Source organism: Rutilus rutilus, assembly GCF_951802725.1.
Source record: "Rutilus rutilus genome assembly, chromosome: 3".
NCBI classification, from domain to species: Eukaryota; Metazoa; Chordata; class Actinopteri; order Cypriniformes; family Leuciscidae; genus Rutilus; species Rutilus rutilus.
Window position 1 is genome coordinate 25285311 of NC_140211.1, and position 12659 is coordinate 25297969.

The following is a 12659-nucleotide window of genomic DNA, read 5'->3' on the forward strand; positions in this document are numbered from 1 at the left end:
GGATTATCCCCACCGAGGCGGAACAGCCAATATGAAATGAATAATTATTTCATTTTTATTGGGTTGAAATAGCATACAACTCAATTTCACTGTAATGAGAATTGAATATTTTCCTCTTTGAAGAGGAAAGTCACACAAAAAAAGTTAAACGCTTTCCTCTGTGCAGATGGTTAATGTAATCTCGACTATTTATAATTTTCGAGATTCTGCTTTTTAAAAATGTAATGAATTCTAATCAGACATTGATGTTGTGCTGCCTGCCATATGCCTCCGATACTGTGCGAAATTATTTATTTATGTGCGTTTTCCCTCTTGAAGATGATTTGCATGGCAGCAGCTTTGTTTCAGGGTTTCCAAAGTTTGGAGAAATTTAGAGTTGGAGCTCCCTCTACAGTCCACTCTGAACGGCCTTTACATAGACTTGGCCATTTTGACCATAATCTATCATTTGTGTCATTTATTCGAGAAAGTTGACCATGGGCATTTTGGGATCCTTCGTTCTTTTTGTGAAATTTGCAGGGAGCTTATGAGCAGAGTGTTAAGCAATGTAAGGCTAGCAATTTCCCAATGAGAAAAGTGCCTGGTGGAATATTATGACACACTTTATAGACAAAATGACATCACTGAATTTGAAGACCACATTCAGCGCAGCTAAATAAATAATAAATAATGGCGAAATGATTATTAGCGTAGGTTTAAATGTTAAATTTAATTTCCGCGGCTCAAAGACAGAAAAAAAAAAAAAAAAAAAAAAAAAAAAAAACCAAATAATCAGAAAAGAACAGTAGCCTATACATTTTCAGGAATCAAAATTAAAATAGGTTACAAAACCCCCTTGAAATGCAAACTACTTGCATTAAAATAATATTATACATTTAGAGTTAAACAATCACACACACAACACTAAGACATAAAATAATTACAATGTTTAAGAATAATTAAAATAAATAAAAGTATCGCAATGTTTAACCTGTCACATTACCGATGCTTTATTGACACGGAGCACAAATTCTCCCAGCATGGTCAACTGGTAGGCCTATGTCGGTCTGTATACACATATTGTGCCTCTCTTATAGGACTACAATGCCTAATAACCTAGAGGCAAGAAAACAGATCTGTCTTGCACTAATAAAATATAATTGCTCGTGTCCGCTGTCCGTGTTATTTTGTTTTTATATAAGCCTATTCAATCAGCCAATCTCTCCGAGATTCCGTTCAAAGTAAGAGCTGGCTATGAATATTCATAAAACGCTGTGTGACGTTCGTGTCACTGATTGATGTAATCATCGTTCTGGCGCTCACTCGGAAGAGCGCCACCAGCTAGAGCGCAGCAAGTGACACCGCGCGCGAGTGACCAACATTCTCCAATCAGTGCTGACCCTCTCACGCGCACCGTGCAGGTCAAGAGGGAGAGCGCGAGGCCAGTGGCAAACAAGCTTGCAGAGACTTGCGTGCATTTTGAACTTCATCAGATCGAGGACGCATATTACACACTGATTGCTATAACAAAAACTACAAAAAATATATAATCGTTTTAAAATTAAGATAACACTAAATGAAACATTAAAATGTTGTAAGACATTTTGTTTAAACGTCTGTAAGTCACTTTTTTCTTTTTAAAATGAACACGGTTTAGAAATGTAGGTCTACTATACATAGCCTATTCCCACATATCGCGTAGAGCAAAATATTCTGATAAAACCCTATACCAGTAAAACATCGACATTTTAAATTGTCTGCACTAATTTGTTGTGGTAATCAAAGGTAGGCTACTTCTTCAAAATAATTGCCATTCACACAAACCCGTATAGCCTATATATATATATATATATATTTTTTTTTTTTTCATATAGAAAAAAATACTTTTATGTTGCCTATACAATTTCTTTCATTAGCAAAATATAACAGAATCAGCGTTAGATCGACAATAGAGACTTAATCATATATATATATATATATATATATATATATTTTTTTTTTTTTTTTCAGCAGAAATCACCCGCCTTTTACAGTGAAAAGCCCGTTCAGGGCTGTCATAAATATTGATGCTTGTTTAGTGTGTATTCTGCGCATATTAGGCGCTGAGGGACCTGGGCCACTCTTGATCATTAAAATCCATTTGAAATGCTGCTGCAAATATGACACTGGGCTTCACGGCGTCTCTGATCATCGCATGAAATTAAGGATTAAAATGCCTCGCCAGAAACAAAGTAATCACCGATACCGATGTCGCCATACGTGTCCAACCGCTTTCTTTCTCAACTTAGCAAATAGAGAGCATTAATGAACATTTTGCTCTGAGCTACGCGGAGGACATTCCGACTGGGGCTGTTAGTGTCACTCATTTATTCAGTTAAGTGGATGTCCTTGTGGCTAATGAGCAATAATCAACAGTGACTCCTCTTTTTATTCCAACGCTTCCAGCAACGGGAGCCCCTTTTCCCCCGCGTAGAGCCTATACACAATATATTAATTAGCAGAAATTGCTACCAAGCTAGAAACATAATATTATATCTATATATCTCTATATCTCTCTTATATCTCTATATCTATATCTATATCTATATATATGTGTGTGTGTGTGTGTGTGTGTGTATAAATATATAAAATATAAACATTAAATAATAATTCATATAATTTATATATAATTATACACACACACACACACATATATATATGTGTGTGTGTGTGTGTATATAATTATTATATATAAATTATTATTTAATGTTGCTCTAGATAACATTAAAGATGCATAAATTGTTAACATTTTACTTTTACCTAGTAAATAAATAAATAAAATTAAACAGAAATTTATAACAACTGCAATGAACAATTATTTAATTGAATTATTTAACAATAGTTTTAAACTGTCTGAATAATTATGCATTGAAGTTTAGCTTTCAACTGGCTCCAAAGGTGATGTTGCTGCTAAAGCTTTACAAACAGACATAAGCACAATGTGAATGTACACACACACACACACACACAACCCTTATATATATATATAAGGGGATTGAGTAGGTTGGATGGGATAATGTCATAAATGTGCATAAATACATACATAACCTGTCCTTTTGAGCACAGCAGAACTGCAGCATCTGTGGGAAATTCAGCACCATTGACACTCTCCAAATAAATGGCAATTCAGTCTATTAGCCACCACTAACCCATTATATCTCCAAGTATCATTCTCCCTCTACATCAATGACAGAGCTACATAGCTGTACCACTCACTGTGAGGAATGCTTTGTTAAATACCAATTTGGTTGGGGGAAAGCGATGAAACACAGTGGAATCAAAGGCAAATCTAATCTATCTTTCTGATTTGCCATTGATGCCGAGAGGGAGGACAGACAGGGCTAAACCTTTTAGAGAAAACCAGCCAATGGAGTCATCAGCAGGCTTCTGCATGAATGGACAGGACCGAAGGAGGACATGAAGACCAGAGTGGGCTGCAGAAGGGGCCAGAGTCAGGCTGTGAAAGAGAGGACCAGCCCTGTGCCGTGCCCCTGTCCACCCCTCTCTGTCAGTGTGCTCTGTGGCGACGATGTCCCACCACACCCCATCCCTGCACTGAGCAGGACAAATGTCAGCGCTATTGTAACCCTGCAGAAGCTTTGAAGAGCCCTGTTCTCTTTGTGGAGGTCACTAATCCTTTTATGAGGCACTGCTGATTGTTAGCTTGGCAAACACATACATATACACAGCTCAGAGCTCTGTCTCTCTCTCTCTCTCTCTCTCTCTCTCTCTCTCTCTCTCTCTCTCTCTCTCTCTCTCTCTCTCTCTCTCACACACACACACACACACACACACACACACACACACACACACACACAGCAGAGTGTGTAGAATTGTTTTTTTCTCAGACATGGCTAGATGATCTGTAAGGCTATAGAAGAAAACAGTAAAAGCATAGAGGACACATGTTCCACACTGTCACTGTGCATGAGGTTACAGGCCATCTGAACACTTCTGCTGCCTCAGAGAAGAGATAACCATATTTACACCCCCAAATCTTGTTTTACACACACAAATACAAAAAGCACCAGCCTCCAGTGTCTGGTCTGCCAAAGCCAGGATTAGTTTTATGATATAAAAAACAAAAACAAAAAAAAACACAGAAAGTCCATCAAAACATCTTCAGAACCACTGACTTGTTTGTGCCTCACAGAGAGGCAAATTTACTAAGGCGTTCACCATCTGAGCTGAACAGTAATGGCATGTCAAATGTAGGAAATGTGATTGGGACACTATGAAAACAGCACCCGAATGCACAGCGATGAAGGTGCAGGGGGGTATTTGTCAGTTGATTCTTTCTCTGGCAGGTCCGGGGACAAAAGAACGAGAGAGTGACACTCTGTAGGACAGGAGGCGGGGCTGTGGAGAGCGCTAATTTCATGCCCTTTGTTGACAGAGGTTAGAGAGAGGAATTCTTTCACTCCATCTGAAAGACAACAAGTGGGGCAGAGGGTTATGGGTGTAAAAGGAAGAGGACGGAGAAAGAAAGGGAGAGAGAAAGACAGAAAGGTGGTGAGAGCCTTTACCGTTCAGCCATCTGAAAGATTGTGCCTTTCTCAGCCTCCTCAGCTATTATGGCTGAGTTACAGGGCAATTATGGAAATGTTTCTTTGAAGCAGAGTACTGCACTTTTTTTTCTCCTCCCCCCAAAGAAGTCTCAAGAGAAGTCTCCATCCCTCTCTCCTCGCCTCTGCCCGGACATGGCTCTGTCTCCCCCTGCATTTGCTCCCCTTTCTCCATAGCATGAAAAAAGGGCTGCTTTGGTGAATGTGATCTGAATGGAGTGACTGAACTGTAAAGGTTAAACTACAAAGGGATCACACCAGTGCCAGGCTTGAAAAAAATCAACTTTTTTATGATCACTGAAAGAGTTCTTTTAAAAGATGATTTACTAGATACATGACTGACATCTAAAAAAAAAAAAAAAAATTGTATCATTAAAGGAATATTCTTATAGTGTAGGCCTACAGGTTAAGGTTTTTGGCAGTACCACTAAATAAATAAATAAATAGACTAGACGCGACGCTTGTTTTTCTTATAATGGAAGGAAATGGGGCCAATTCTTTGGAAGATTTAAAAGCAGAAATGTGAAGCTTATAATTTTATAAAAACACATTAATTCTTTCTTTACAACTTGTGTATTATTTGAACTGTACAGATGTAAAAAAAAGAAGAAAAAAAAAGAAAAAGAGTGTCATTTTAGGGTTTATGGTTGATTAAAATTGGATATAACTACAGAAAAGGTTAGTAAGCAATTCTTAACACTAAAATCCTAGATTTTAGCTTTTTTAAAGAAAAGGGGAAGGCAACTCGAAATTAATTTTTGTGGTAATGACCACAAAAATGTCACAAAATTGTTGAATCCAGAATATTCCTTTTACAACATAACATTTCGATACAAATCTCAAACACGAGAGTAAGGATAGATCTCGTTTTCCAATGAAAGGAGAGGGAGAAAGAAAGAAAGAGAGGAATCCCCTGCTTTCCCCTTGTACATCAGTCAGCGGTGTCGTACAGAATTTCTCCTCACAGTGTGAACTCATAAGACAGCTTCTGCGCCCCTGTGAAAGCGATGACATCATGACTGAGACGGGAGTGTCACCTGACCTGTTCAACAGATTCTGGACTGCTTCCCTTATCAATACTGTGGGGTCCCAGAGTCAGATTCAACTCTGCAAATCAAACGCCTCCAGTCACATTATGTGAATTCCACTCAAGCCTCGTCTTGACAACAGATATATGGCTAATGTTTTTCCTATATAATTATAGATCATATATTTACCAGCTCAGGTATTGATCGTGAGAGTGGCTAAGGGCTTCTTTGGACTGGCTGCGGTGGAAGGAAAGACTTCATAAATTCTTCTTTTCTCGGAGCTCTGTCAAACAAGTTGTGCTGTGCGTTTCGCATGAATACATTAGCAGAGCTCGGCTGATTGATTGAGAGAGCAGGGGAAGAAAGAGTGCACCAATGAACTTGCTCTCTCAACAAGATTAATAGGGTTTATTAAATACTCTCGTGTCCGTTTTCATAATGGCGATGCAACGGGAGGCCAGAAAGTTCAGCTGCGGTTTGTACTCCACTGTGCTTTTATCTACGTTATAATCGGATGGAAAGTAAGTTCATTTACTTTACAATTTAAGTTCATATTCAGTCTGAACTGAGTTTTCAGTCAGTCTTTTTTAACATTTAAAATGTCAGACTGAAATGGTGACACTAATAATCAAACTACAATTGGCCTTGCTCCAAAAGACAGAGACTTGTGGTTTAATCCTTCAAATATTCAATTGCACACTATGCCATGTTAAACTTAGACGAAGATGTAGACTGACTGTACCACTGTTGCTTGATTATAACTGCACATGTAAACATGCACGAGTTCACGAGGACAAAGAAAAAGTATGATATAAGCGTGAGTGTATAGAAGAAGAAGAAGAAAAAAAAAGAGTGTATATGTGTGTCAAATGAACAGCAAAGAGCACTCCATTCTTCCTCACTTCTCTTTGTGCTAACATATAAACTTCTTGTCACCATGACATCTCTCTCCCTAATAATGCTATTGCCATGCAAATGAGATAGAATGTGTTTGTGTGAGCGTGTCTTCCAAATACGGGCGAGAGGGGACCTCTATTGGACCAGAGACAAAGGGTTTGTTTTTTTGTCCTTTGCTGGGCACAATAAGCTCTGGAATTTGTGTGTGTGTGTGTGTGTTGTCAGAGCTTGTGCATTCTACACAAACTAATTCTTTTCTGGAATTCTTTTCGTCCCCCTCTTCCTGGATAGACAGGAAGTAGGAAGTAGGGGGCTCCAGGGAGGCAGAAAAAAAAAGCCCATGCTCGATCAATCCAGTCAGGCCCAAACGCACACCCTTCCACCCCTTGCCAAGTGTGTGCACAGTGTAGGCAAGCAGAGCCGCCTCCTCTGTTGTAATGCTAAATCAGCATCACTCACTGGAACTGTAAGCTCTTTCACACAGATGCACACACACCATTTCTTCCCTTCTCTGCGCTTCCTATCGCACAAAAGCTTGTGTATTTTTGAAAGACTGCAGAGATGGCCTCTCAGCGGGATGCGGGACTAAACAACAGCAGGGAGAGCGTGACATCCAGAAGCGTAACAACCGAAGGACAAGTCTCTCAAGGAAAAGTTGATTTATCTGTGTGTTTTCAGGCAGACAGGCAGTTTTATTTGCCTCTGATGTAAGTGTCGATAATCTGCTTTACGACTAAATAATTCTCGCTATTATTTTGCTCCTCCAGAAGATGAGAGGAAAGACTGACAGTGTCCTTCTTGTGTGAGAGAGCTGTGCGAGCATGTCGAATGCCATTTCACCGGCAGCGGAGAGCCGAATAATTAGCGCTAATAGTGTATATAGCATGGAAAAATCCCCAGAGCTTTATTTGGATCTATTTCTGTGTCTCCCTCTCCGAATCCACGCCGTTTGCTAATGAAATATACATTGGGTGAACTTTGACCTTTGCTGTGGGGCTGAAGGTCATCTGGCTCTTTTACATACACAGATGAGCTCGTCTTCCGGAAACGATAAGAATAACAGTGGGGATGTGCGCGGGGCAGAGAGTTAAAACAACAGCTGAGATGACAATTAATTGGCTGAAAGGCATGTAACTGTCATCCATTTCTCCTGGTCTGGTCTTCTCTTCTCTGTCTCTCTCATCTCTACACTACATACACACACAAACACACACACACAGGCATACCGCTGACACCTATCAAATGTTTCTCGGGGTTCATCGGCGGGCCATCCCAGAAGTTTGTAATTGCTCAGAGTGGCATTCTGATATGAGTTACACAAAGCCAAACAAAGATTGTGAATAGAGAAATAAATATTTAAGAAATCAATTACAAACATATGCAACCCAACCACAGTTCTGGCAAATCCGAGCTCGCTGCATTCCTGACTCTGCTAACTGCGCTCTGGAGCCTGCTGGATCCTGCGAGAACTATGGATAGAACAGAAACGGGGGCATTGGAGGTATTTCTCTCGGTTCCTCTTCTTTTTAAAGAACACTTTCATGCGATTGCTTTATGAGATCCTGAGCGTTTCCACAATCAAATCTTAAACTATTAAAGGTTTGGGGCATTAGAGAGAATATTTATGGTGAAAACAGAATTAGGGCCTATAGAGTTCGGGGAGTTGATCTTTCATTCAAAAGAATTACTGTAATTGGAGTGCATCTTAAGGTATAAAAAAATAAGAATAAGAAGAATAAGAAGAAACAAACGGTTGCTGTTAGCAAATAGTTATGTAGTATAGGGAGTTGAATTTATATATAAAAAAATAAATAAACTCATTCAGACAGACAAAATGCTTACAAGAGCTTATGGCAGAAACATCATCTGGAATTATTTCACTTCACTAAATAAAGCTAAATGTGACTAAATTATTCATTTTTTTAATTAAATGAAAAATGTCCTGCAATTGCATTAAAAAAAGTCTGATAATTTGTATTAGGTTTAGATACATGACTATACATTCATTTTAATCAACTTTCCATTTAACAGAGGTATCTACGCAATACTGAGAGTCCAATACAACTCGAGTTAAATCGACTGCATTTGTGGCATAATGTTGATTTTAAAAAGCAAAAATCTGGATTATATTGAAGCACTTACAATGAAAGTGAATGGAGTTAATCTTTAAAAGTTAATATAATCACTGTTTCAAAAGTATAGCCACAAGATGTAAACAATATGTGTGCAAAATTATTTTAGTATGAAGAAATTGCTTACTATCCATTTCTGTGTGAATTTAAATCCAAATGTACAACTTTGTTGCCGCGAAAACAATATGTAAAAATGATGATTTATACAACTTTACAGCTCAAATAATACAGGTTTAAGAGAGAAAAATTAATGTGCTTCTATAAAGTTATCAGTTTCATATTTCAGCCCAATTCACTCTATGAAATATAGTATTCACACCATAACATTTTTATTTTTTTAAGTTGCATTTACTTGTTTGTTTGTGCTAACCAACATTTTGCTACAAACGCTGTTAACTTGTACTGAACAAAGAGTATTCCTTTAATTGTACTTGCTATCCGATCAAAAAGAATACAAGAATGCTGATGGATAAGTGTGAAGCATTATTATACCGTAGGTTCTAATAATAATTAAAAAGATGATGCTTGTAGACATCCTACATAGGGTATAGACATCTTACTGCATCTGTTCCTCTTAAAGCTAATGTTCAGTCTGTGTGTGCGTGGGCATGTTTAATAGTCCACCAAAGGCTGATTCATAATTTTCTGCAGTGTTTGATCTTGTGAGCTTTAAATTTGTTAATGTCTGCCTGGCAGAGAAGTATTTGGTGGAAGGTGTGAAACGTGTGTGTGTCATATAGGTTCTTTCTCCAATCCAATCAACACTTAGTAGGCACACAGCTGGCAGACAGCTGGCCATTTGCTCAAACACACACAGGCATGCACGACAAGCTTTGTAAAAGAATATTATCCAACCAGTTAAGATTGGGGGGGGGGGGGGGGGGTCGTTACAAGAAACGTGGGCTTAAGGCGAGGAAATAACATGCACCAGACAGGAGGAGATCTATCAGTAATAGACAGGTGCTCGGTCATCAGAAAAACACACCCACACTCAAATGTAATGGAAAGATTTCATTAAGAGCTGCTAACCACACCCGGTCTCTCCTCTCTTTCTCAGACTATTCTAAGCTCTCCACAAGCAGTCCAACCAAACCAGACAGCACAGTCTATCCACACCATCTATATCAGGCCACTTACAATGAGCTGCTTTACACAAGCCATTTAACCAGGGCAGCAGAAGTGCCCGTGTTATTTTGGGCTTCTTGGCTTTGGATAGAATAAGGTTCATACACCGACTTAATCATTGTTGGCTTAAATTTAATACGTTTTATAGTAAGCTATTATTTTAAACGATAAAGATGTTATCCAATATAAGGAGAGATGAAAACATGACATCAGATCTACTTTTCAGGAAAGTAATACTTGTTAAAAAAAAAAAAAATCATGAAACCAGCTGGTTTAAACTGGTCTCATCTAGATAATAATGGACTCCCAGCTGGTGTTCCGTTGGGTGGCCAGCTGGTCTCGCAGCCTGACCAGCTGAAAAGTGGCCAAAACTACCTAAAACCATCAGACAGACCAGCTTGACCAAGTTTGAAAACCAGCAAACCTGTTTAGACTGGTTTAAGATGTCTTTTTTTTTTTTTTTTTATCACGCTTCTCCTGTTAACGTCTCACAGATCAGAAAAGCGTGTCTAACACTGTAGGCATTTGTACATTCAAGCTCTACATGACTAATTAATTCACCCGGGAGTGAAATAATGGTCTAATGGCATGAATTATTGACCGTTTGTGAGTGAAATATGTAGCATATTTGTAAAAGTTTGTATTCTATCATTAATACGCAACACCCAGTATACGCAGAGCCTTGATGCAAGTACTAATTTAATGTGTACCAGTGTAAATGGTCACAGTTTCTCACTCACTGGCTCAGGAGATGCAGGAATACTCATGTTACCTGTAGAGCGTCCAGCGTGAAATCTAGTGAGGTCATCTGTCCCACAAGCCTCTGTTACGCAGACAGGGAACCTGAGCACACCATGCTGCAGTCAGACAGCACAGAAACCTGAAGACCAGGCTGGTGTCTGCTTACTAACACTCACGAGCAGGCAGTGGTGGGCACACAATCAGCACAGCACATGACCGATTTGCAACAGGAAAAAGAACATGGAGTCAGTTTAACATAAATAGATGCAATCGCAAGAAGTCCTCCCAAAACTCCCCATGACAGCCTAGTGTCTGCAGTGTGTACGTATTTGTCTCTGTGCCTGTCACATATCATCGAAGTTTTCAAAAAGGGGTCCGTATGGGGGTGCTTGGGACGGAGCCTGTGGTAAATTTCAGAGTAAAAAAAAATCTTAAATACATGTAGATTATTAAAAAAATAATTACACAAAAAAGAAAAAGATATATATATATATTTTTTATCAAAGTTAACATAAGTTAACAATATTAATTAACACATTTAAAGACCTGTATATTATCGTTTTATTTTGCTCTCTAACTGGTTGGAAATCATGGTATTAAATCACAATTATGTTATTCTATTGACAGCTCAAGTTTTAAACAGTAAGAAAAAAAAAAAACAAGTCTAGTTTTTATTTTAAAAGCTTATCACTATACCGTTCAAAATTTAGTTAATAAAATAATACTTTTATTCAACAAGGATACATTAAATTGATTAAAAATGGCATTAATGACTTTTATATGGTTACAATTATTAGAATTTTTTTTCAAATAAATGCTTTTCTTTTGAACTTTCTATTCATCAAAGAATCCTGAAAAAAATATATAACGGTTTCCACAAAAATTTTAAGCAGCACAACTGTTTTCAACATTGATAATAATAAGCGTATTTGAGCAGAAAATCAGCCTATTAGAATGATTTCTGAAGGATTATGTGACACTGAAGACTGGAGTAATGATGCTGAAAATACAGCTTTGTATCACAGGAATAAATTACATTTTAAAATATGTTAAAATAATAAAAAAAACAATTACTTTGAATTTTAAGAATATTTCACATTACTGTTTTTACTGTATTGTCTTGGTGAGCACAAGACAATTATTTCAAAAACATAAAAGAAAATCTTATTAAATTATATTAATTAATAATTAGCTTTGGCCTTGGTACAATAATATTTTTTTAATTAACAATAATAATTTTGGAACATGTTGTCTTTATAATTTGATGTTTAAAACTTCACTTGCAAGCAATCATTAGACTTTTGGGGTCCATATCAAAAGGGTGAACCCATGATCTATGCTTTGAGCAATACATGAAAGCCTCTACAACACAAGCACCACATATTAAACTGTTCAACTCACTGCACTTTTGTATATACAAATAAGATAATTGCACATTTTTATTAGTGAGCAAAGTAGAAAAACCACATTGCAACTAGTCTTGATAGACATATAAGAGACCCACACTGTTTGGGTCAGAAGAGGGAAACCAGATGATAGGGGCTTCAGTCTGTTTTCATAGACTGTATTCTTCTAGAGGGGTGAACCCAAGTTTACATTGTGAGTGTATTTTTAAACTAGAGGCCTGCATGTGGGGCTACAAATTAAAGGGCGAGCTGGAGACCAGTATAATCTCCTGATACCTTCATTTTCAGCACATTTAAATGGCAAAATAAACAACGGCGTCGTCATATCAAACACAACCCCTAACCAGAGTGTGTTCTGTGGGATTGGTTAAACAAATGAAAAGCGTGCACTGTAAACAGATTCGCTTTTGCTTTGCTTTTTTCTCTCTCCTCCCCACTCTTCAAATTTGTGAGCTGCAGCAAATGAGGGCCATAATGAGAGGCAGATTTAATGAGATGAGAGTTTTAATTAAATGAGCGAGTGATGATGAGACTCATTCACTCCTTCATTTTCTAAACTTCACTCTAAGGAAAAAAAAAAAAACACACTTGCAGGTCATTCAGAGGACAGCCTTCAAAAGGGTGAGTGAAAATATGTTGCATTTGCTAATGGTTATTGACGGGTGCAAAAGAAGGCACTGATGTACATTTATGGTGCACAGTGAATAAAAAGCCTGATAGATTCACCTCCATATAAACAGAGCTATT